The 20,653-nt window shown below is 52.0% G+C and overlaps 1 protein-coding gene across 4 annotated transcripts in view; it reads left to right on the top strand.

Annotated features, from left to right (window-relative positions):
* LOC144822522 (apoptosis-inducing factor 3-like) overlaps positions 1-20,653 on the top strand; it is a 545,716-nt gene that overhangs the window by 423,913 nt on the left and 101,150 nt on the right. The gene's annotated exons all lie outside the window — the stretch shown is intronic.

Genomic DNA, 20,653 nt, shown 5'->3' with positions numbered 1-20,653 from the left:
CGCAGTTTGTCAAGAGAAGGGGAACAATGGGTAACCAACGTTTGATATATTGTTGAAATTTTCTTTGTTTCCAATTCCCCCATAAATATCTTAGCTTCTAAGGGACTGAATTCCGGCAAGGACGTTATGTCTGCTATTGCGGGGGTTAGGGCGTGTCGGAGCTGTAAATATCTGAAGAATTGGGATTGGGGCCTGTCGTATTCATCCCGCAATGCTTGGAACGACTTGAGGACTGAGCCCTTCAGAACGTGGCCCAGCGCCGAGATGCCAATAGCGTCCCAGCCCTCAAAGCCCCGCAGCGAAGCCAAACCGGGCAATCTCCCATTGTGCCACAGTGGAGTTTCACCCGTAAGCCTGTTCCACCATCCCTTGTGGCGGAGAGCGTCGCGCCACACTCTGAAGACTACTTGGGTGACCATCGGGAGTCTTTTCCGGATAGCCGCCGAGTATAAGATAGTATGGAGCGTGTCCGGGTCCATCATATACCTCTCTAGGGCATAAGTCGGGTCGCCTCGATCTCCGTACCACCATTCATTAAGAACAAGCAGGTGCGACGCCTGATAGTAGGACTGGACGTCAGACGTGGCCATCCCCCCACAGTAGGTCGACAGGAAGCAGGTGCGGAGCGCCGCTCTTACTGCTCCCCCAGTCCATAGGAACCGACCCAAGGTAGAGGTCACCTGTCGAAACCACTGCGGCGGAACAGGGTACAGGTGATTCTGCAGTTGGTATAGAATACGGGGCAGGGCCACCATCTTAAAAATGGCTGAGCGGCCATAAACATTTAGGGGCATCTTGGACCACATCTGCATATCCGAACGGATCTTGCCCCAAACTGGCACTATGTTACGGGACCACGACACTCCTGGTACATCTGTCAAAAAGACACCTAAGTACTTAAGGCCTCCCGCCGCTTCCTGAAGGACCGAGGCCCAGGGACCCAAGGTCCCCCTATCGCCCAGGACCCACAATTTCGACTTCTGTACGTTGAGTCTAAGGCCGGACACCTCACCGAAAATGCACATTATATCAAGGACCCTCGGCCCCGATTTATTGAGGTCTGTAAGGAAGAAAAACACGTCGTCTGCATAGAGTGCAATCCTATCCGATGGGCCCCCCACCCATTCCACTCCGCGCAATTGGGCATCCATCCTCACCCAAGCCGCGAGCGGCTCCATAGCCAAGGCGAACAGGTAAGGTGAAAGAGGGCATCCCTGCCGGGTGCCTCGACCGATGGGGAACGAGCTGGAGACTGCCCCCGCTACCCTGACCGCCGCCGTCAGGTCCGTATACAGCAAGTGAATGTAAGACAGAAAACATGGGCCCAGATTGAGTCGAAGGAGGAGTGCTCGAAGGTATGGCCAACTCAGAGAGTCGAAGGCTCGATCTATATCCGCCAGCAGGAGGGCCGCGGGGAGGCCCGCCGCCCGCACCGCCTCCACCACCAAGTGCGCGCGTCGTATAGTTCGAGGCATGTGGGCTGCTAAATTCATATCTTTAGCATAGATCGCCGCCTAGTGTTGGGTCCGGATGATTGCACATTGTTGTCCTGGAAGAGTCTTCGAAGTATCACGAGATAGGTGGCTCCTCCCCTGGACTACAGTGCGCATGGGCATCGGCTCCATCCCCAGATTGTTTTTTTCCGCCATTGGGTTCGGATGTGATTTCGACGCCTCCTTGTCGGAATCGAAAGTATTACTACCTTAAGGCCAAAAGGCCTTCGTTCTTCGCGTCGGTATTGTTTGCGAACGGTCCCGAGCATCGTCCGACTCTTCGTGTCGGAATTCTGAGGAGTTTCTTACTCTTCGCATCGAGGCCCTGTGCTCGCAGCAAGACCCCAACGAACTCATCATGGAACGGAGTCCGTTCAAGCGCTGCCCCGTGTGTGGGTCCAAGTACCCACACATCGACGTGCATCCAGTTTGTAATAAATGTCTCTCGCCGGATCACGACGAGGACAACTGCATGGCCTGCTCCAAATTCAGGTCAAAGAAAACACTCCAGCATCGGCGCGCGGCGCGCCTGGAAGCCTTACACGCAGCCCCAGCACCCGACGACATATTCGACGACCCCGCAGAAGAGGGCCTAAGCCATCATCTTCAAATTTCGCCACCATCGACGGAGGTCGAGGCCGATCCAGAGGAATACATCGAAGGACAGTGCCAAGACCTTGAATACGTCGATGAGGTAGGGGACGACGAAGAAGTCTATGGGGCCGCGGAAGATAGCTCAGAGGAAGAGCTATGCCCCGAACGTTACTCGACTCAGGCTCAGGTCACGGGATCGCCACTCGGCCTTACCCACGACCCTGCACCGATATCCCCAGCCCCGCCTTCGGGCCAGGCCACGGATACACCGGAGGAGCCGTCGTTGCGCGTATCGAAACTGAAACCGCAACCATTGCAGTCGACAACATCTAAGATGGCCGGCGTCACGCCTAAACCGAAACCGAAACCTACGGCCTCGACGGCACCTAAGATGGCCGAAGACCCGTCGAAAACGAAACCGAAACAAACGGCTTCGTCGACATCTAAAATGGCCGACGTCCCGTCCAAGATGACGAAGCCTGCTCCGTCTTCGACTCCGTCGCCCTCAGGCCCTCCAAAGTCGAAGAAGGCTGTCGAGTCACCTGCGCCACACACGGTGGCCAAGGACATGTCCTCGAAGAAGGTAGTCCATCACGTCTCGACGGCTGCAGCGTCGACCTCCAAACATACGGTCGAAGCGAAGATCAATAAAGGCCAAGATCCAAAAGCCGGAGCCACTACTCCTCGGCACAAAGATGCCGGATCTGCATCAACGGCGTCGGCGCCTAAGACTGCTACAGGGCAGCGAACCGTTGGAATCGAGGATTCATCGGTGCCTACTTCTGCCACGCCGACATCCTCCCAAGCGGACGAACATGAAGCATCGGTTACCAAACCCTCTGCTTCATTTACAAAGCAGGTCTCCGACTCCCTCAAACGGATTCGGGAGAAAGCCGTGCCGTCGACGAAGGCTGCGCCGTCGGATCCAAAACCAGTGGAGCCAACTGCCAAACTGTCGACGAAACTTCTCTACACCCTGCCACCGAAGGTGGCACCAAAGGCGTTTGCACCCAAAACGGTGCCGAAAACCTCAGGAACGTCGGAATATTCGACGCCCAGTGCTAATTTGCCTCGACAAACAGCGTCAGAGGACCAATCAGAGCATTATATCGATGCACACACAGGGACACTGACACTTTACAAGAGAAAGATCACTTCCCAGCCACTGGAGTCTTTTGTTATTCCACTAAAAAAGAAAAGGCAATCACAGGACATACCTGCCCTTGTTGAACCTCTTCACCCTCCACCTAGGAGGAGTCCAACACCTTCCCCCAACCAATCAGGGGGTGAGGATGATGACCAAGATGAACAATACAACTTCCCTACTGGCAATGAGCCTGATGTACAACGGGACTCATATGACGACGCTGGGGACCAGGGAAGCCATCAGGTGATACAGGACCCACAGGGTTTTGGGGCACGTACATCACCAACAGAGGATTCAGCAGCTTTCAATGCTTTAATAGAGAGGGCAGCTGCAAATCATAATGTAGACATGCATGCTGACCCGGTGGAAGAGGATTTCCTGTTTGACACTTTCTCTGTCTCCGAAAGAACAGTCAAAACACTTCCTATGTTGAAAGGTGTCCTTAAACATGCGCCAGAGATCTTTAAAGAACCTACAAGGGCGAGAGTGGTAAACCCACGTATCGAGAAAAAATACAGGCCAGCACCTGGGGACCTTGCCTATATTCGGGGACAGTTGCCTCTGGATTCGTTGGTGGTCGCAAATGCCCGCAAAAGGGCCAACTCCCAAACAACTGGTGAAGCTCCTCCCCCAGACAAGGAGTCGAAAGTGCTTGAGGCATACGGCAAGAGGGTGGCTGCGCAGGCTGCTAATGTATGGCATATTGCTAACACACAAGCACTATGGGCGCGTTATGATAGGGCGCATTACGACACCCTAGAACAGCTCCTTCAACATCTACCTGATGAGTATAAGGAAGCAGCCGAAATGCTCATACAAGAGGGAAAGCTTATACCAAATGCTGCAATAAAGTGTGCACTTGATGTAGCGGACACAGCGGCTAGAGGAATTAACACTAGTGTCATGCTGAGGCGCCAAGCCTGGCTTCGTATATCTGGATTTAAGCCTGACATCCAAACTACAATCCTTAACCAGCCCGTCAATCCTGACAGACTGTTTGGCCCAGATGTAGACACCACACTTGAAAAGATTAAAAAGAACAACGAGACTGCTAAGTCCATGGGGGCACTTCAGTCACAACAGTTATGGGGCAACACTTTTCGTCGCTCAGGAGCGCGTAGTGTTACCAGAGGACACATGGGACAGCAAACACAATTCACAAAAGGTGGTGCGCAATCCTCGTACCCCAAGCAGGGTAGAGGGGGTTACCGAGGTAACAGTGCCAAAGGCAGGGGCAGAGGGAACAACAACTCCCGTTCCTCTGCCACAAACAAGCAGTGACTCCCTGTCACTACCCCCCGACCATCCAACACCTGTCGGGGGAAGACTCCAGCAGTTCCTGCCAGTCTGGTCGTCCATCACCACAGACAGGTGGGTGAGAACCTAATCCAGTACGGTTATTGTTTGGAGTTAACAACCACTCCTCCCAACATTCCCCCAAGACACCGTCCTATGTCGGCAGAGCACTTGCACTTATTGCAGCAGGAATTGCTAGTAATGCTGCAAAAAGGAGCAATCAAACTCGTGCCAGTGGAGGAGGAAGGAACAGGGGTCTACTCCCTGTACTTCCTCATCCCAAAAAAGGACGGATCCCTCAGACCCATTCTGGACCTCCGCCCTCTCAACATGTATATACTGTCAGAACATTTTCACATGCTGACACTGCAACAGATCCTTCCCCTCCTCAACAAAGGGGACTTCCTGGCAACCTTAGACCTCAAGGATGCTTACTTCCACATCCCACTCCACCCGTCCCACGGAAAATACCTCAGGTTCACCATTCACAACAAGCACTATCAGTTCAAAGTGCTACCCTTCGGAGTGACTACTGCCCCCAGAGTGTTTATAAAGTGTCTGGCGGCAGTGGCGGCGCACCTCAGGAGACAGAACATACATGTCTACCCGTACCTCGACGACTGGCTCGTTCAAGCAAAGTCGGAAAGACAGTGCGCCTCACACATGTCCCACACTATTCAACTCCTTCACAGCCTGGGGTTCTCGCTAAACTACCCAAAGTCGCACCTTCAACCAGCCCATGTGCGGCAGTATCTGGGCGCGACAAACACCCTGACTGCTATGGCTCAGCCAAACACAGTCAGAATCAACAGCATTCAGTCGCTGATCCAACGATTCAGACCGCAACACTTCCTGCCAGCGAGAGTGTTCATGCAGTTGATGGGCATGATGGCCTCCTGCATCTTCATAGTCCCGCACGCAAGGTTGCACATGCGCCCCCTCCAGGAATGCTTGGCAAATCAATGGACACAGGCTCAAGGACAACTGACAGACCTAGTGTTGGTGACCGGTCGGGCATACAACTCTCTGCATTGGTGGAATCCACACAACCTTTGCAAGGGACGACCGTTCCAAGAGCCTGTGCCACAGATTGTCCTAACGACGGACGCATCTCTCCAAGGGTGGGGAGCGCATGTGCTCCACTACACGGTGCAGGGACTGTGGTCGACCCAGCAACAACGATTGCATATCAACTACCTGGAATTGATGGCAATCTTCATGGCGCTCAAGTCCTTCAAAGTACATCTGTGCAACAAGGTCGTGTTGATCTGGACGGACAACATGACAGCCATGTACTACATCCAGAAGCAGGGAGGTACTCACTCGCCACAGCTGTCTCATCTGGCTCAGAGCATGTGGAAGTGGGCCATTCAGAGGAACATCTTCCTCATGGCAGAACACCTCCCGTGCAAGGACAAAATCAGATGGCGGATCTGCTCAGCAGGTACAGCCATCAAATGCACGAGTGGGAGATACATCCATCAGTACTCCACCCGTACTTCCAGCAGTGGGGTCATCCAGAGATAGACCTGTTTGCCACAAGGGAAAACGCAAAATGCCAAAGCTTTGCCGCCAGGTTCCCTCACCCGGAATCGCAGGGGAATGCGATATGGATGAACTGGTCAGGCAAATTTGCGTACGCTTTTCCCCCAGCGCCTCTCATTCCGCTGGTGGCAAGAAAGCTAAAGCAACACTCGATGACTCTCATCCTGGTTGCTCCAACATGGGCACGCCAACCATGGTACACCACGTTTCTAGAACTTTCCGTGGTACCGCATCAAAGGCTGCATCTCACACCCAGCCTCTTGACGCAGAACCATGGCGACATTCAGCATCCAGATCCGCAACACCTCAATCTGGCGATCTGGCTCCTGAGGTCCTAGAGTTTGGCTACCTCAACCTGCCTCCTGAATGCATGGACATCATCAGAGAGGCAAGGAAGCCCACTACCAGAGCTTGCTATGCAGCAAAGTGGAAGCGGTTTGCCATTTACTGTACTGACAACAATATCAACCCGCTAGATGCATCCATTCCTAACATCATCTGCTATTTGTTACATCTTTACAAATGCAATCTAGCGTACGCTTCCATTCGGATACATTTATCCGCCATAGCGGCTTATCTCCAGAATAGACAGCACCTCTCTGTTTTCAGGGTGCCTGCCATTAAAGCCTTCCTGGAGGGACTGAAGCGAGTCATTCCTCCAAGAACACCACCAGCTCCAGTGTGGAACCTCAATGTGGTCCTCACTCGGCTGATGGGTCCACCCTTCGAGCCACTGCACTCCTGCGAAATTCAATTTCTAACATGGAAAGTGGCTTTCCTCATTGCTATTACATCGCTCAGGCGTGTTAGTGAGCTGCAGGCGCTCACAATCCAAGAGCCTTTCATCCAAATACATTCTAACAGGGTGGTGCTACGCACTAACCCCAAATTCCTTCCTAAGGTGGTGTCACAGTTTCATATCAACCAAACTATTGACCTACCCGCATTCTTCCAAAACCCTCAAACAGTAGCTGAACGAATGCTCCATACACTGGACGTTAGGAGGGCGTTGATGTACTACATTGACAGGACACAACACTTCAGGAAAACACAACAACTTTTTGTTGCCTTCTCAGCACAGCACAAAGGCAACCCCATTTCCAAAGCGGGAATAGCCAGATGGATTGTTAAGTGCATCCAAATCTGTTATCAAAAAGCTAAGCGCACTTTAACAATACCCCCAAGGGCGCACTTCACACGCAAATTGGGGGCGTCCATGGCTTTCCTGGGGAACATTCCTTTAGAGGACATTTGCAGAGCAGCCACATGGTCCACACACATTTACAAAACATTACTGTGTGGACGTGCATTCCAAGCAGCAAGCAGCTGTGGGACAGGCTGTTCTCAAGACACTTTTTCAAGCTTCTGCAGCTGGCACGGGCAACCGCCCTTAATGGAGGGACTGCTATGTATTCTATGCTAAAGATATGAATTTAGCGGCCCACATGCCTCGAACTGAATATGCTACTTACCAGTATGCATCTGTTCTTGGCATGTAGGGCTGCTAACATTCATATCGCCCTCCCTCCTCCCCGGTGCCCGTAGCGGCTGCAGATACTATCTTGCATTCATCATTAGCATGGACATCCTTTACACTATTTCACTCCATCTCTGCCACAATGGCTAAAAACAATCTGGGGATGGAGCCGATGCCCATGCGCACCCGAGTCCAGGGGAGGAGCCACCTATCTCGTGATACTTCGAAGACTCTTCCAGGACAACAATGTGCAATCATCCGGACCCAACACTAGGCGGCGATCTATGCTAAAGATATGAATGTTAGCAGCCCTACATGCCAAGAACAGATGCATACTGGTAAGTAGCATATTCATTATGTCTCGTTGCTCTGTGGGGCATGAAGCCTGCCTGGTCCGCATTGATCAGGTCCGTGATATATGGGAGAAGGCGGTTCACCAAAGCCTTCGCCAGTATTTTCGCCTAAAAATTCAGCAACGAAATCGGACGATATGATTCCGGGCTATCCTGGGGCCTCCCTGGTTTGCAAAAAACCACAATCTCGGCGTGTCGCCAGTCCGCCGGCAGTCTTCCACGGTCCCTAGCCGCCTCCAGGGCCTTCTTATAGCGCATCCCCAATTGGAGATGAAACACCTTCATAAATTCACAGGGGAACCCATTGCGCCCAGGGGCCTGGCCCGTGTTTAGTCCGCCTAGAGCTTCTCCTAGCTCCTCAGCCGACAGCGGGAGGTCCAGTCGGTCCCGGGCCTCATCCGAGAGCGCCCGGGGTGGAAGGTCTGCGAGGAATCTGTCGATCTCCTCCGCTGGGAGGGATTCCCGGGGGGCATACTGTGTCTCATAATATTGAGCAAACGTCTGGGCCAGGACCTCGGGGGCCGAGATAGGGCTACCCGCGGCGTCTCGGAGTCCCGGTAGGGGCTGGGCTTGATAAGTATCTTGACATAGCCTATATAGCATTGTGCTAGATTTGTCCCCCCATTGATAGATTCTACTCTGCGTAGCGAGCCAAATCTGTCGGGCCTCGTCCAGCAATAAGGAGGTGTATGACTGCTGGAGGTGCAGTAGCTTTTCCACTGCGTCTCCACTCTCCCCTGTTAGGCAGTTCGCCTCTTGGCTTCGTACCTGGTCAGCCGCTTCCGCCATAGCAAGCATGCGGGCTTTACGATTCGCGGCGCACCACGCGATGTCCACGCCCCGAAGCACAGGTTTTAGGGCTTCCCACATGGTCATGGCATCCACACTCGGGTCCTCATTCTCCGTCCAGTAATGCGCTATAGCCTCCCGCATGTGTGATTGATAGGCATCATGCTGCAAGTGCCACGTGGAAAGACGCCAGCGAAACGGCTGTCGCCTCACACCTAGGCTCAACGTCAGCGCGATCGAGGAGTGGTCCGACAGGCCCCTAGGAAGTATGGAGGTAGAGTCAACTCTCCCTATCCAGGGCTGCGGGACGAACAGGTAGTCCAGGCGAGAAAAGGATTTGTGGACCGCAGAGACAAATGTATATTCGCGACTGCATGCATGGTGATATCGCCAAGTGTCAACCCATCCCATCCCTCGCACCATTCTGCTCAATCTCGTAGTAGCATCAGATAGCTGACCTCCCCCAGGCCTACAACGGTCAAGTCTCCCGTCCATCACGTCGTTCCAATCACCACCCACTATCGTCAGCACATGCGGGATGTCAGTCCATACATCAAACAGTTGTTCAATCAGAGCGTCTTGTAGTGGGGGTGGAGCATACACACTGCCAAAGACCACGGGCTCACTCCCCAGCCTCCCCTTGATAAAAGCGTACCGTCCATGCACATCCAGCCATTGTGTGTCGTGTGTATATGGGACCCTACGATGTATCAAGATTGCGACACCCCTGGACCTTCTCGTGAACCCAGCATGGAACACCTGTTCATACCCATACCTACGTAAACTAAGGACTTTGGTGTCCATAAGGTGTGTCTCTTGGAGTAACAAAACATCCGCTCTTTCAGTCTTCCCCAATCGTAGAACCGCACTTTGTTTAATTTTGTCGAGCATCCCTCTCACATTCCAGCTCAATATGCGCATCGAGGCTCGCGAGAGGCTCGCCCCCTGTCCCTCAGCCGCCATCAATTACCCAATATCTGAGATCGTCGGGCCACCAAGGCCACACACGGACACATAGCTGCCTCCAGGTACCTGTACACACCGTGCTAGAGCTAGTCCCAACTCCCCCCCCCCCCACAGTCCCCGGATCCCCCAAACCCCCGCCCCCCCCCCTGCACACCCTCCCCTGCCCCAAACTGTACCAACCCCCCACCCCATACCTCAGCAACATTGAAGTACCTGTCGCGGTGCAGGCAATCTCAACCCTCGAACGGGAGGCCCAAGACCCACTACACCAATGGATCCCACCCAACTACCCACAAGGTATTCAACAACCTCCCACCCAACACGTGGGAATGAACTCCGGGAGTAGGCCCGCTCTCGTGCGAGCGTCTCCCGACCTACTGCCCACCCATGAATAAGGAATCATGTAGTCTAGCAGTAAGTGGCATGTCCAAGAGCAGCGCCAGGCCTACTCCATCCGTCAAGGCATCTCATCAACCCTTCAGGCCTGTTTCCAGAATTTGCGTGAATGTGAGGGTCTCAAGATTTCGAGGGGGAAGAATCTGTCTCCTCCGGTGCTTCCGCCGTCTCGTCGCGGGGAGGCGGGCGCTTCTGAGAGCGTGACCTCCAGTTACTCCTGCTGCGTGATCTTCTAGGCGTTTTTGGGGGTCTCCCGGTGGACGAGGAATCCGAGCTCCAACTAGGGGGGGTATTCACCTTGACTCGCACCGTTTCGTCTGTCCACTCAAACACTTCCTCCGGGGAATTGAAAAACTGGGTGCGAGATTGAAAGACCACACGCAGGCGAGCTGGGAAGAGCAGGGCATATGGAATCTTGAGCTCTCGCAGTCGTGCTTTTGCCGCAGTGAACGACTGTCTCTGCTGCTGGACCAGTTTTGTGTAATCCGGGACACAAGGATTTTGTGGTTCTCAAACATTAGTGGGTCCTGGGCGCGGGCTTGTCGTAGGATAACGTCCCTATCGTGGTAGTTGAGCAGCTTGGCAATCACCGAGCGGGGGCGAGCCCCAGTGGGGGGTTTGGGAAGAAGTGCACGATGCGCCCGCTCCACCACAAAGCAGCGCGACAGGGAGTCCGGGGGAAGCCATCCCTCCAGCCATTGGGTCAGGAAGGCCTCCATATTCCCTTTCTCGCAGTCCTACGGGAAGCCCACAAAGCGCAGGTTGTTTCTTCTGGCCCTCCCTTCCGCGTCTTCCACCCGCAGCGCAAGCCCCTTCTGGATCCCTTCCATGGCGGCAACTTTCTTCTTGAGAATCACCACGTCGTCCTCGACTTCCGTGATCCTGGATTCTGTTTCGGTGATGCGTGCGACCGCATTGGGCAGGTCCTGTCGGAGCAGGGTCACGTCGGCTCCGACCGCTCTGATTTTCGCGTCCAGCATGTCCCTTGATTGCGTTATCGCCGCCATCAACGCTGCGTTGTCCGGCCCAGTGCTCTGGGGACCTCCAGAAGCCCCCGCACCCACACTGGGCCCTGCGAACTTGTCCATCGGGCCCTGCTTGGAAGCGTTTCCGCTGTTGCCCCCTCTCGTCATATCGCGGGCAGAGTATTGATCTCGATCGTGGGGGAACCGGCGGCCCAGGGGCACCCCTCACTGCACGCGCGTTCTCAGGCGATGAGTGTCTCCGAGATCGCCGGGATAGGCCGTGGCCCTGTGAACTTCCGAACGTGGCGCACACTCCGGCGGAGCAACCGCAAGTCACTACATGCCCAGTGGTTAGGGATAGTGCTGGGTCCACGCAGCCGAACCGCGCGGCAATGGGGGTCACTCACTCCGCCGTAGGGTCCGCTGGAGGCAACCCAGTGCCCGTGCTGCGTCTCCTGGTGCAAAGCCAATGTATCCCGGGGGGGCCGCCGGCCAGCCTGTAACCATGCAAGAGTCTGTGGGGGGTTCCTTCCAGCCCACCCCCCTCACCGCGGTCCGATGCGACCGCCGAGTGGGAGTGCACTGAGTGTCCGGCGCCCGGGGAAGTCCAGCAGGGTCACATTCGAATGAGGGGGGGGGGATAGATAGGGGAGTCGGTATGGCGGCCGCCTCCCCAATGCTCCAGCACCACTACGCCCCGCGGCTCGAACCCACCGCCGAGTGGGGCCAGGCCCAGTCCCGGAGCGTCCCCTCCCCCGCTAGGCCTCACGCCTCACTGCCACTCCTTACCCCACCTCAACCGCCGTCCGGGCGCCGACTTCGTCCCCCTCCAGCCGTCGTTCTCGCCGCCGCTCCGGGTGTCTCGGCGCAAGTGGGGTCAGCCCAACCCCCACCGCCGCTCCGCAGCGTCTCTTAACCGGAGCGGCACCTTCCGCCGGCGCACCCCGGCTCTCCTTCACTTCCGGGCGGGCTACCCGGTAATCGAGGTCCCGGCTTCAGCGTGTGATGTAGGCCTCGCCGCTGTCCGGGCTCCCGGCGGCTGTAACTCTCTGATCTCAGACCGCAGGGACACCAAAGTTGCTGTTGAGGTGTCTCCTCCGGAGCCGCTTGCAGCCACTTGATTTAGGGTGCAGTTCGGTCGGGGCGACGCAGGATTTAGGCAGGATAAAGAATCGGCGGGACGGAGCTCGCTTAGGCTACGTCCGCCATGTTCGCCGTCTTGGCCACGCCCCCGCCAAGTATTTGTAGTGTTCAATTTTTTTCTGTAGTTCTGTACCCTGTAGTAAGCGCATAGTAATGCTAGGGCTTTGAAGACTTATCAGGATGTTAGAAAGGCACATGGATGGGCTTCCGTAGCTAGTTTAAACCCTTCTTCTCAAAACATCTTCATGTAGTAATGATTGGGATTTTCACTTACAAGAGGTGATATGTTGAGTTCCTCAGACTCTAATCCTTGCACCTACCCTTTTCAATCTTTACCCGAAGCCTTGAGTGAGATTCTTGGCCATTCAGGCATATCCTTTCATCAGTAAGTTAATGACACAAAAAAAAACTCCACCATCACAAACATCAATAGTGCCTGACGTGCCTGATCACAAGCCAAAGCTGGATGTGTAAAAACTTTATTTTACTCAATCCCAAAAAAACTACTCTTCTTCCATTCGGATAAAAGTACACTAAAGTCTTACCTTCTAGAAGACCCAAAACTTGAAGGCAGTTTCGCACTGGACTATTCACTGTCCTATAGGAAATATCATTCTCAAGATCTAATTGATCTCTCATTATGAGTTTGACAATTCTATTCTAGCATGGGTTCTCCAATCAAATGAAGCTCTGCTAAAAGCCGTATCTCAATCTGCAGACACACTGTTGACTTCTATGATGCTATTTGACAACATTTTGCCCATCCTATGTGAACTAGCTCTCAGAGCTAGGATAATAGGATAATAGCTCTCAGAGCTAGGATAATCTTCAAAATATTTTACCTGATATACGAGATTTTACATACTAACAATCTATTGTACCCTTCTGCTTTACTACCCACCTCAGGAGGACAGAAAAATATTCAAAGTCAAAATGACTTATGAATTGACGTTCCTAAATTCAAGACCCCCTTTGCCCAGAATAGACCCTCCTCTGTAGTCAGAATATCTGCCTGAAACTCACTGCCAAATAACAGCAATACCCAGCCTACCATCTGACTTTCCAAAAACATCTGAAAACACATCTATTCCAATTTTTTAAGTCCGTATAGTCTGTGAACTGTCCGTCAGGAGCTGAAATAAAAGACTTGCAGCCAGATTCATCTGAGAATCTGGCCCTTTGCGAGCGGTATTTTTGCATTTGGGATGCATCATCCCAAATGCAAAAATCGCAATTTTAGAAATCGCTAAATTGCGATTATTTGCATTTAAGGAATCTCAATTTGAGATTTCTTAAATGCAATGCATGAACCATTTAAAAATTGCGAATTCGCAATCTGGGGCCGCTATTTACCGCGAAGTCGAACTACGTGGTAAATAGCAAAAACTTAGAAAAATGCACTTAAGTGCATTTTTCTAAGTTGTATGTTACACACACACATGTCCTTGGGACATGTGTGTGCGCAACACCAGAGTACATTACCATTTCAGGGGTGCAAGAGGGTGTCCTTTGGACACCCTGGCACCCTTGAAATTGCTTCCTTATTTGCGATTCGCTAATTGCGAATCGCAAATAAGGAATGACTCCCCATTCATTCCTATGGGCCTTTTGGCCCATAGGAATGAATGGGAAAGCCATTCCTTATTTGCGATTTGCAATTAGCGAATCGCAAATAAGGAAGCAGTAGAAATCGCTAAAAATATTGCGATTTCTACATGCATTCCGTTTTGCGAGTCTTTAATAGCGAATCCTTAAAATTCGCTATTAAGGACTCGCAAAACATGACTTTGATGAATCTGGGGGTAAATTCCTACCTTTGCTTGCAAATCTTCTGCTATGTATTCGATTTCCTGATGTACTTTTGTGATTTTTCCCTCATCTTCCCTCACTGTTTTACTGACTGGTTGTTGACTTATCAGTTTCAATCTCATTTATACTATCTCGTTCTTGTGCCACCATGTCTAGTGCATGGTTACTTGTTACATGTAAAGCCTCTAAGTGCTGACGAGTACCAGTGTGCTGTATACGTTTAATAAATGAATAAATGTGAGATACCTGGTTCAGGATGCACAATGCTACTGCTTGCAAAGGTTGGTCAGTATTTCTGTGCCATTGGGCGAGTAGTCCAGTCTTACTCCGATGGGGGTGGTGTGAAGGGTTCATACAGACTCAACATGACCTGTACTTCACAGGGGCAAGCATTGAGTTAGTGATATCTCTTTTGGAAGGAATACATTTAACGTACAGCGAGATAGACAGAGCAGTTCAAATAACACGCAGCTGAAAAAACAGAACTGCCTAGCACTAAGAGTTCGAGATAAAAACATACAATGGTTTTACTCATGGGCTGGGATCGTCTGTGAGCATGCTGCGTGATCACTCGGAAGTCCTGTGTAACTTTTGGTCTTTAGGAAATCATTACTTTTGTTTTACAGGCATAGGCTCAGATTTACAATTTTTCTAAACAACGTAGACAAACATGCTTATTTGCTGCATGCTGCTTTGCAGAAGGGGTAAATAATGCAGAGCCATATTTACTAAGATTGGCCTGCTGCTGCTTGTCATCCTCTCTGCTAACACTCCAAAAAGGCTGGCTTCCTCGATGTACAACCCAATGCATTTCGGGCTACCGGGGCCCTTCGTCAGGAGTCACTACAAGTAACAATGAAACATGCATTTGTTATTTCATTTAACGATTTTATATGCTCAACAACATATAAAAAAATCTTTTTTACAAGTGCAACCAACTACACCCCAACCTTGTAACTACCACCTTCCAGGGAACCTAATGTCGAACTCATTATTCAATCAAATAACCCCCCCATTTTCTTAGGACATCAAACTTCTAACAACAATTCCACCCATCCTACAATCCTTTTTAGAGCATACATATCACTCTACCGATGACTCACAATTTGATTGTAAGGTAACCCTGAACACAACCCTCAACCTTTATCACTATTCCGGTAGCACGAAATGCATTGGGCTTTTAATAAACACTGCTTCTTGATGAATAAATGCATCTTTACGTGTTTTTGACGAGAGGTCCGGATGGACACATCAAGAATATGAGAAACCTTTGAAAAATTGCATCATCCTGTGCATGTGTAATACATTGGATTTAAATTAAAAGTTTGATTAAGAAAATGATTACACGATATAAAACTGGAGAATATGGTTTGAAAAAAGGAGTAGCAGTAAGCTGTGCCTTTGGGTTGGGGCGAAATGCTGCCCAAAAATTATGGAATTCAATTCTTCAAGTGCCACCTGGGCAAGGCACTTTTCTAAGGAGCATGCAACATCGAAGAAATATGGATTAACATTGGATGAAATTGAAAACTAAAGAGGGAGTGCACTTGTCTACTAAAACATTAAAAGACAGCAAGAGAAGGGCTTCAAAAAGCAAAAACCTCTACCTCTGAAGAGAACAGTGACACTTCATCGACATAAGGTCACAAAAATGAGAGAGGTCAAAAATGCAAAGACTCAAGATGCTTCCAAGAAGTTCTTAAAGTCTCATCACGAGTTGCCAAAAGACAGTTCAAAAAAGGAGAAATGCAAATAAAATCTCCTCAGGAACTCCTGTGTCGGAGTCTACCACTCCTGCTGTGGAACATGGAGTTATCTTCTCCAAATCCACCACTGATCCGTCAACGGCAAGGCCCAAAACTAAGGCCTCCACTGCCTAGACAACGACCACCTCGTAGTCGATGACGATGACCAGCTGTACAATGATGTCAACAAGATCAACGCCTTCTAGACCGCCAACGGCGACCATCCCGCGGACAAGAGTTTGGTGGACAACAGCACATACATTTCCATTGATGGCGACCCCATCGCCAGGTCTACAAGGTATGCTCCACGACTGTCAAAGACGTTTCCGGGAGCCAGTTACGCCACTGCAACCAGCACAGCCTAATGTTACGCCACCCCATCTCCAAGAACACAGAGACCGATCCCACCACCGGCAACTCCTACAATGACACCTCCATCTGGCATTGCGCAGCCTCGAAGGGATGATCTTAAATCATCAGATCACAATCAGGAAGAGGGTCAAATTGCTGGTGATCCATCCAACCTTGAATGGAATGACTACCTAGTTCCTACCCAATCCCCACCAGTTCCACACCCATTGGGCTTGCCTGCGGATGACATGGGCCGGTTCCACAACCTCATGGAGAGAGCTGCTAAGAAATTCCTACCTGCCAATGACTGTCAAACAGACATATTGTTTCTTATATGACTTCAATGAGCAGGGAAGGAAGTCAATGAGCGCTATTCCCAAATATTTATATTTCTATTTAGGAAGAAGCCATAAGGATAATGCAAAACTCAGCAGAGATATTGCCGTGAATAGATAAAAAATATAAGGTGCCAGAGAATTCACCAGCCTGTTTAGTGGGTCGCCCAAAGCTGGGCTCTGTAGTTGCTCATGCGGCTCAATGTCGATCTAAAAATCCATCTACACCAGTCTCCACTCCACCACATTGTGAGGGCAGGCACCTAGACAATATAGGCAAAGGTTCTCCACAATGTATGCCATTACTATCTGTGCTGCTAATTCTCTTGCCATTTTGGGTTGGTATGACAGACAAATATGGTCCGACATGAGTGCACTGGAAGATCCCGTGCCAGAAGATAAACGGTCGAAAGCTACTTTCATATTGCAATACCAGAAAGCACTGAAAATTCTTAAGATTCGTGGGCAGAAGCAACCACTGTCAGTTCAGAGTACCAGGGTCAAACCGGGCCTAAGAACTATTTCAAAGTACATGACTGTCGGCACCGCACCTCTAAGGAAACTCAAGATCTTTGTCTATCTGTATCTAGACAATTGGCGATCATGGTTTTAACACACCAACAAGCTCATCAACATTATCAAAAAACTGTCTCTACTCTGTCATTCAGGTGTACACGGCAATCACAAAAAATCAACCCCATCACTGATGCAGAATTTTTAATACCTAGGAGCGGTTATCAATACCATAAAAGCAAACATTTATCCTTTTGAGGAGCATACATTTGAAATGTCAATCTCGAACAAAAGCTTCCTAACCAACGGTGAGACAAGTATTGTCTCTACTGGGCTTGTTGCCATCCTGTATCTTTCTGACACCGAATTCCTGCCTCCACATAAGACCACTACAAGAGTGTCTACTCTAGAAGATCATTGTAGCCAAACTTTGGGCAGTTAGGCAGACAAGACCACTCTTCCCCCTCATAGCAAAGCAATCTCTCAAATGATAGTGTCAATCTAACAATCTACTCCTCTGAATGCCTTTTCATCATTTGGTTCCATACAGAAAATAGTGACTGATGCCTCCCTTGCAGGTTAGGATGCACACACAGATCACCTTCAGATACAGGGAACGTGGTCCATGAAAGAAGTTACATATCGCATCAACCTACTGGAACTGAGAGCTGTTCAGTTAGCCCTGAAATCCTTCCAATTCTGTAGTAGGGGATCTCTGTGTATAGTCATAATCTAGTGAATAGTCCCGCCCATATGCGTGGACCCCGGAGCAATCAAAAATAATCTCTTACAGTGTCAAAAAATGCAGAAATGCATAGACACTTAAGAGAGAATTTAAAGACAGATAATGCAGCCAAAAAGGCTACACTGTCCAGTACTTCAACTAGAAATTCCACCACAAAATCCACAAAAACAGCAAAGCCTGTACAGATTTCCCTTGCTTAACAGCAAAATCCCTCAGGAATGATAGAGAGAAGAACCTGGACAGACAAGCCCCATAGGCTGCCATTATGTGGCTTAAATAGGATACTGTGCCTTTAAGGAACCTTCTCCCCGTATCCCAGAATGCATAGCAGGTCCAACTTGGTTTCAGTTCTTTTTTCCGGCTCCTGCAAGCAGGACCCTGGAGCATTGAGCTCTCCCTTTTCAAGGGTTTTGTTGGTGTTTTTACACTAAATTCGATTTTTGGTGCTTTTAAAGTACTTTAGTGACTTTCTTCTTGGGTTCCTGCACTCTTTTATTGTCCATAATGCCAGCATTATTTGACAAATGCCCGGAGTGCTCCAGGAAGAAGGCCAAGTCAGACCCCCATGAGGTCTGTATTCTCTGCCTTCCCTCTTCCCACATCCCTGAGGAGTGTGTGATCTGTAGAGGCTTCTCTGGAAGGACCCTGAAGGACAGGCGTAAAATCAGACTTCAGGGACTTGAAGAAAGAAGATTGAAGGCACTAGGTGGGTCAGGAGGGGCTCCTTCTGCCCATGCTGAGGCCTCTGGGGGGCTCCCCAGGGGCAGGAAGTCCAGCCCGCGCCCAAGATTTCCGTCTGGGTCAGTTGCGCTGACCACGACGTCGAGGGGAAGGTCCACGGCCAGTTCCCGGTCTCCCCAGGCCTCTGGGTTGAGAAAACGTCGCCCATCGACGTCGAGGGACGTGTTCCGGCCGCCGTCGAAGCCGGTGTCGATCTCCTCGTCGTCGGCGTCGAGTGGTCGACATCGGAGGACCCGGCGTCGGCGCTCGCCGTCGAGGCGACACCGCCGTTCGCCGTCGAGGACATCGTCGTCGAGGGGATCCTCGTCGTCGAGGCCGCCGTCGAGATGGAAGAAGTCTCCGGCGCGGAAGACGTCGACGTCGAGACATTCGAAGATATCGACGTCGAAACGTTCCAAGAGGTCGACGTCGAGACGATCCAGGTCGACGTCGAGACGTCCGAAGAGGTCGAGGTCGCCGTCGAGGCACCATCGCCCGTCGTCGAGATTCCGTGGCTCGTCCATCTGGTCGGGGTCGACGTCGAGACGTCGACACCGTTCGACGTCGAGGAGTGAGAGGCGGTCGACGCCGAAGGGCCGTTCGACGTCTAGGGACCCAGGCTCGCCGTCTGGGCACCGATCTTCGGCGTCAGGAGGTCGAAAAGACAGACCCAGGACTGTAGGGGGCTCCCCACATTCCGGACAGGATGATGGCTCGCCGGGAACGGCGTATTCCGAGGTATATACCCCGAAGAAGCCTTCAGCGCCTCCTGCACTGCCTCCTTTGCCAAGGGGTCCGCCTCCGAAGGCTCTGACCCCCCCTGCGTTGCCTGCTCGACCGGCTCTGCAGGCCCCGCTTCCAGTGACTCCCCCACCCCCGGTTCCACCGCGGGCGGTGTCGATGCCCAAGTTTCCGACGCCGCCGAAGAAGACTCCTAAGTCGAAGCCGAAGCCTCGGACTCCGGAACCGGGGAGGCCGGCGGACCGTCCCAGGCCCAAGAGATCGAGGTCTCGCTCGGGGAGACGGGACAAGTCTAGGAGTGGACGCGGATCTTCATCGAGATCCAGGCATCGCCATAGGAGGCGTCGGTCCAGGTCACGCTCATCTGGGACCCGTTCTTACTCGCCCACGCTGTCTGATTCGCCGGAGACTAGGGTGTCCCTGATCGACGATATCGGCACATTCCAAGAGGTTCTCCTGCGCGGAGCGGCGAAGTTGGGGATCAAAGTTGAAGCGCCTACGCCTTCGACTTCTGTCATCTTTGAGACGTTACACAAGAAACACCTGTCTCGCCCCCTACTGCCTCTGGTGCCGGGGCTCCTCGAGCCAGCTGAACAGCTTTTCCTGACGCCGGCGGTTGTGAAGTCTGCGCCTTCCAGGCTCCTCAAGAAATACAGAGCTCCGGACTCGGACCCAGCCTTCTTGAGAAAGGACCCGGCGCCGGATTCGGTCATTGTGACGGCGGCCCGGAAGCTTCATGCCACCTCCCCTGCGTCCACGGTGCCTCCGGACAAGGAGAGCCGCTGGATCGACTCTGCTGGGCGAAAAGCGTGTGGTACATCCTCCTCGTCAATGAAGGCTGCCAGTGACTCGGCTTTGTTGGGACGATACGACCGTGCACTGTGGGACTCAATGGAGCAGTTTGCGGACCTCGTTCCTCGAGACCGCAAAGAGGACTTCATGGAGATCGTCCAGGAGGGGATGCTGGTCTCTAACCAGGCCATTAGCGCCGCGGCGGATATTTCCTTGCTGTCTGCGCACGGATACTGCCACGGGATTAACCAGAGGCGCCATGCTTGGCTCCGGTTGACGTCTCTTAAGCCAGAAGCACAACAACGTGTGGCGAATCTCCCGTTTTCCGGAGATACCCTCTTCGGAAAACACGCGGATTAAGAGATGGCCAGGATGAAGGCCGAGGCGGAGACCCTGACGGCGGTGGGCTTGGAGAAGCCCAAGGAGAAGAAACCCTACCGCCAGTTCCAACGGCGGTTCGGGTCGCAGGGTCGTGGAAGAGGGCAGTCTGCCGGACAACATCAGCAGCAGCAACAGCAGCAGCAGTACAGACGGCCCTTCCAGAAACGCCAGGGGGGTAGAGGTAGACAGCAGTCCTCTACCGCTTCCAAGGGCCCGGCCGGGCCTCGACCCTGAGCTGTTACTTCCCCCTCGTCCGTTACCCGCTCCGGTGGGGGGAAGCGTTCAATTTTTTCTGGCAGAGTGGAGAAAAATTACTCAGGACAAGTGGGTGCTGAATATTGTTTGCAATGGATACAG

The sequence above is a fragment of the Lissotriton helveticus genome, chromosome 3_1, assembly GCF_964261635.1.
Source record: "Lissotriton helveticus chromosome 3_1, aLisHel1.1, whole genome shotgun sequence".
Lineage (NCBI taxonomy): Eukaryota > Metazoa > Chordata > Amphibia > Caudata > Salamandridae > Lissotriton > Lissotriton helveticus.
The sequence above is the reverse complement of the archived record's forward strand: the minus strand, read 5'-3'. Positions and strand labels throughout refer to the sequence as shown.